Genomic DNA, 6,663 nt, shown 5'->3' with positions numbered 1-6,663 from the left:
CTTCCTGCGGGCGAATGTTGATGTGTTTGCATGGCAAGCCTCCGACATCCCCGGCATTCCCAGGGAAGTGATTGAGCACCATCTTGTTGTTTGTCCTCATGCACAGCCCGTCAAGAAGAGGGTCCGGAACAAGTTTTGGAGAGGCAGGAGTTCATCACGGAGGAGATCAGAAAATTAGAGGTTGCAGGCTTGGTAACGGGGGTGCTCCATCCGACGTGGTTTGCCAATCCGGTAGTGGTGCGCAAGGCAAATGGGAAGTGGAGACTGTGTATTGATTACACAGACATCAATAAGGCGTGTCCAAAGGATCCCTTCCCATTACCGCGCATCGACCAAATTGTTGACTCCAGGGCTGGGTGTGACCTGTTATCATTCCTCGACGCCTACTCAGGGTACCACCAGATCTTCATGACAAAAGAAGACGAGGAGAAGACAGCATTCATCACCCCATGTGGTACGTATTGCTTTTTGCGGATGCCTTTCGGGTTGAAGAGTGCTGGCCCAACCTTTGCAAGAGCAGTCTAAATTGGTTTTGAGCCCCGGCTACATAGAAATATGGAAGCTTATATGGATGACATAGTGGTCAAAACCAAGGACAAAGCAACACTTGTGCAATATCTGGAGGAAACATTTGTGAACCTGCGCAAGATCAACCTCAAGTTGAACCCTAAGAAGTGTGTCTTTGGTGTCCCGTCCGGCAAGCTTCTCGGGTTCTTTGTGTCGCAGCGCGGGATTGAGGCAAATCCAGATAATATTAAGGCCAACGAGCAGATTGAGGCACCTAAACGGATCAAAGACGTGTGTTGGCTCACTGGCTGCATTGCCGCCATGAGCAGATTCATCTCCAAGTCTGTGGAGCGTGCCCTTCCTTTTTTCAAGATCTTGAAGAAGACGGGCACAATGGAGTGGACCCCGGAGGCTGAGGCAGTGTTGCAGGATTTGAAGAAGTACCTCTCCTCCACCCCAGTGTTGGTTGCACTCAAACCACAAGAACCGTTGCTGCTGTACCTAGCGGCAATGAATCAGGTGGTTAGCGTCGCACTAGTGGCGTAGAGAGAGGTCGACGAAGAGGCAGCGACAGCAGTAGAGTCAATGGATGGCGAGCCAGAACCCTCCCCGGCAGGGCTCGATCCCGGCAGCATCGAGTCCCCGGCAGAGGCTGACTCCAGTGGGACAGGGCCCGCGCGACTGAGTGAAGTGGCGTAGAAGAAGAAAATGGTACAACACCCAGTTTACTTCGTTAGCTCCCTCTTGCAGGGGGCTAGGTCGAGGTACTCAGGTGTGCAAAAATTGCTCTTCGGCCTCCTTATGGCCTCAAGGAAGCTGCGTCATTACTTCCAAGCGCACGAGATCACCGTGGTCACCCGCCTCCTTTTGCAATGGATACTGCATAACCCATATGCAACGGGGAGGATCGTGGAATGGGCTCTGGAGCTCTCGAGTTTCGGTATAAAGTTCGAAAGCACCTTGACGATTCAGAGAAGAGTCTTGGCGGAGTTCATTGCATAATGGACCTCGACGCCCGATGAAGAGGTACAAGAGACCAATCTCCCCGGCAAGGAAACAAGCCCCAACTGGGTCATGTACTTTGATGGGGCTTTTTCGCTGCAAGGCGTCGGTGTTGGTGTGCTGCTTGTCGCATCCACCGGAGAGCACCTCAAGTATGTCGTCCAAATGCACTTTCCCAGGTAGATGTCAACTAATAACACCGCCGAGTACGAGGGCTTGCTTGCCGGTCTCAGGATCGCGGCAGACCTCGGAGTCAAAAAGGTAATCATCAGGTGTGATTCGCAGCTCGTCGTCAGGCAAATCAACAAAGATTACCAAAGCCCGTTGATGGAAGCTTACATGGATGAGGTGAGGAAACTATAGGAGCGCTTTGACCGTATACGAGTAGAGCATGTCCCTCGGACGGAAAACGACATCACCGACTACCTGTCAAATCGCGCTGCCCTCAAGCTACCCGTGGAACCAGGTACTTTTGTGCTTCAACCGGGCAGAACAAGCGGAGGAAGCTGGGCCCCGGCAAGTACTTCCCCGCCGAGCTCCCCGGAGCCGCTGGCGAAGATGTTGCCGTGGATGCCGATCCTGCCACGGGGCAACCGACTCCGGCAGGGCCTCAGGCCATGGCCGTAGAGACGGCCGCTCCCGTGGCAGAAGAGATTCCTTTGGTCATTGTCGTCGAGCCACAGGCTACGGCATGGGCGCAACACACCGTCCGATTTCTCCAAGAAGGAGAGCTTCCTGAGGAGCAGGAAGAGGAAGAGAGAGTATGTTGTAGGGTGGAACCCTAGGTGAAGATCTTTCACTAATTGGTGGGGGAACCCCCAAGAACAAGATGAACACAAGAGGAAAAACAATAGGAACACTCAAGAACAAGTCCAAATCACACATCCACTAGACTAAAACTCACACAAGATCCACAAGGTACATGAACAATCAAAGGGAAATAAGATACATGGTAGAGTTCATCCCAAATCCTATGAAGGAGATGAGGGCTTGATGATCCTATGATGGGGATCCTTCCCCAAGTAGGAGGTCTTGATGTTTGGTCACTCCAAGAGGAGGTCTTGATCTCCTAGGGGAGTGGATCCATGGAGCAAAGCTCACAAATGTCTATCAAATACTTTGCTATCCTCTAAATGAGCTAGGTGGGAGGTACTTATAGTCTAGGGACGAAATAGAGGGAGAGGGGGATACAAAGGTCCAAAATGACCCTGAAAACACACACACTCTTGGAGGGGTCCGGGCACCCGGACCGGTCAGTGGCCGGGGCAGCAGGTGGACCGGGCACCCGGGGGCTCCATGCCCGGGCACCCAGGGTGGCTCCAGGAGGATGGAGGGAGTAGGCCGGGCACCCGGGGGGTGAGAGCCCGGGGCGAGCTGGGCCGGACTTGGCGGCAGGCCGGGCACCCGGGGCCATGAGGCCGGGCACCCGGGCCAGGCAGGGGGGCGGCTGGAGGAGGGGGCCGGGCACCGGGGTTTGGCGGCCTGGGCACCCGGGGTGGCGGTCGTAGCTCCCAGCGAAGGCCGGCCACCCGGGGCCAGTTGGCCGGGCACCCGGGGTGCTCAGGGGCGCCACCCAGGCAGCGGCCAAAGGCCCGGGCACCCGGGGCATGTAGGGCCGGCTACCCGGGGGGTCCAGCGCCTCCGTGTCTTCATGCTTTGGCCGCTCTCCTTCCTTCTCCTTCTTCTCGGTTGCTTGTGGCTCTCTCCTAGCTTCTTCACGATCATGTCCTTGGTACCTAAGAATGCACAATGTATCCATTTGAGGTAGAACCCGACTCTCGTGTGAATCCAAATGAAACTCAAAGAGGAAGGAGTTCACCTTGGTTTCGACGTCGCGTGCGTGAGCTCTCGTCGTAGGTCCTCTCCATGCTTGCGGCGGCGGTGTGACATCCATGGGGATGGTCGAGGGATGCTCCGCATCATCTCCCCCCCTTGGGAGAGATCCGTCCATGGATCATGATCGTCAACACCATGGGAAAGAGTGGGCGTCGCCATGTAGAAGTGGACAACCACCAAGCACTTATCAAGTTGAAGCTCGAAATGGGCACTCTCTAATGTCGCACCGTCTTGTAATCCCTTCAAAAGAAGCAAAGATAACAAGCACTTGGAAAAACAAATGTGGTTCGCATTAAAGCAAAACCAAGCATTCAAGAGGTGATTCACCCAACAAGTGTTGTCATCAAGCATAGCATATGGTGTGACAAGGGAGTGTGGCATGGCATTTAAGCACGTAACTTGAGCACAATGAAGGACATCATGGAAACAAGCATGTAAATGTGAGGTAAAGATGTTAAAACGGTTGAAAAGAGAACAAGCATCAACCTCAAGATCATAGCAAGCATGCATAAAGTGCTCGATAAATGGTCTATGGTATGCATAAGAATCATCCACAACGCCAAAGAAAATGATATGTCTAAACACATGCAAGTGCAAGACAATCCAAGCATAACGTGCATATGGTGTAGTGAAGAAAGTGTGTCACTCAACACAAATGATATAGCAATTGTTCATCATGTGTGAGGCAATCAAATCAATCATGTGAATAGCAATGGGACATGGCATATGTGAAGTAATGACATTGTTGCAACCAAACATTTGATAGGAGCAAGTAATCCAAGAATTGGATGCAACATGGGAAAGCATAGAAATCAAGTCGTGCAAACTAGTGGAGCGAAGATGCAACACACTATGTCATGTGAGCAAATAAGAGATATAGGCAATGCACATGACATATCGCGAGCACGCTCATAATGCAAGATCATAGTATCATCATAGGAATGGATCACAAAGGAAACATGGCAAAAACAAGCAATATCTCCACCAAGCTTGCAAATACACATGCACGTAGTAGACTCAATCATCATGCGTAATGCAAAGCATGGGTCACAAATGCATGGCAAAGGCATAGGAATGAGCATATCATGCAAAGTGAACATGGCAAGATGGGCATATAGTGAGAAGTGGGAAATAACCCATAACCATGTGAGAGCCATGTAGAAGAAATGTGCAAAGTCCTTGCGTGAAGAAAGCGGTGGGAAAGACACTCCAAGGGATCCCAAGTCATCGGTGCTCTGTAGAGCTCGTTTTGTCAACTCGTGGGATTGCGAGGTTGACAAGTATTCATGGGTACCTACACAAAAGAAACACAAACGAAAGAAATTGTGCGTGTTGTAAATGTACACATCATCCATCATGATGTGTATGTGCACATGTGAGTTAGCATAAGATAAGCATCGCTCAAAGAAATTTGATGCATGGTATAAGAACATGTCATCCATCATGAAAGAATAGTTATTGTGTATGACACGATGGGGATGCAAATTTAGCATAGAAGTATATGGCAGATCAATAACATGTTTATTCATGGGAAGCATATTGTGCACACAAGTATTGGGATCATGCAAAGGATAGGATGAATCAAAATCTCCTAATATGGATGAGGAAACTATGGGGGTCTCCTCATGAACAATAGCGGAAACATCATATGGAGAAAATGGAGAACATCCAAAACAATGCATATCCAAAGCTAGGTGGTCATGGCATGGCATATGTGATAAATGATGCAAAGGGAGCATATCCATATTATCACAAGAAAAACAAATGCCAATAACCATGGGCTTGTCATCTATGCCATATGTGCAAATTGGGTTTTTTTTAATGGCATATGCACAGTCACTACGATGAGATTGCAAATATGACATATGATGGATCTCATGCATAGCATATGACAAGTCAAACGGATTATCAAACATGATGTGACCTAAAAGAATTGTCACAAGAAATCCTATATAACATGGCATCACAACTAATAGACTCCACATGAGAATCATCGTACTCATCATAAATGGGCAAATCATCGCATGGGGAAATCATACTAGCATGAAGCATGGTAATAGGTGGATCAACATCATGCAAGCAATCAATGTCAAGAACGTCCACTAGTGGGACAAGAGCATCACCTTCACCTATGTTACCTTTCTCGTTCCACTCAAGTGGTGTAGGTGAGGTGTGAAAGACCAAAGCGTGGTCAACGTCATCATCGTGATGGAACCATGTGGGGGGTGCATCATATTCCACCATGGCCATCGTCTTGTCCATAGGAAGGACGAAGTTGTCGCGGATCGGCGCATCATCATAAATGGGACCTAGCACCAAATGAGAAGACACAATAGAGGTAGAGGTTAAGTTGTTAGAAATCGAAATGGCCTCACATGCCCTATCAACTACCTCACACTCTCTATGTGGTGGTGGCTCACTCACTCCCTCAAGGTAGGTGCACTCAATGTCACATATGGTGGAGTCACTCAAGTGGTGGTGGTGGTGGTGGCTCTCCTCACATGGGAATTGGGGCAACTCGTCATATATGGGGCTAGTGGTGAAGTCACTCTCACTCTCAATATGGTGGCTCGAGTCACTCAAGTCATCATACGTCGTCGTGGTCGAAGGGAAAATCCCATGCTCAACCATCTCGTAGTCGTCGCCGTGGATGAAGGCCAAAGATGGCACATCATCACTCTCGTCGTGGATGAAGGACGAAGATGGCACAACATCACTCTCGTCATGGATGAAGGCCGATGTAGGCTTACTCTTTGGAGGTAGGCGAAGATGCCATACGTCCAAAGGCGAAGATGCCTTGATGATAATTGGCGAAGATGCCGAAGTGGTCGTAGTAGTCATATCTCTGTCTTGGTGGTGCTTGTCTCGCGGTCTTCTCTTGTGCTCATGATGTCTGGCCGTAGCTTGATGTAGAGCTTTTTGGGACTTGTAGGTGGACGCATCGCGAGCATCTTCATCTTGATGGTGTTATAGTGATTGAGCTCGATGACGTTCCGAAGATTGGCCACTTGAGCATCGCTGCCTTGAAGATGACGAAGGGGAAGAAGACTTGTAGTTCACCAACATGTCGCGTACTTGATCCCTTTGTTCGGCCAACTTGGTGTTGAGGTAGTCTCTTGTCTCTGCTTCAAGTTGATGAATGTCGGCGGTGAGTTGCTCAATGCCTCGCGTTGCTCGTTGTAGTCCGAAGATGGGCATTTTGGTGATGTAGTTGTTCATGCCGTCGTTGTCATGGAAGACCGGAGATGAAATGCCTTGCCTATCCATCACAAGACTCGAGAAGAGGTGAGTAGGAAATGAGATAAACAATACCAAGTT

Source organism: Triticum aestivum, chromosome 3B, assembly GCF_018294505.1.
Source record: "Triticum aestivum cultivar Chinese Spring chromosome 3B, IWGSC CS RefSeq v2.1, whole genome shotgun sequence".
Lineage (NCBI taxonomy): Eukaryota > Viridiplantae > Streptophyta > Magnoliopsida > Poales > Poaceae > Triticum > Triticum aestivum.
Note: the sequence above shows the minus strand (reverse complement) of the source record.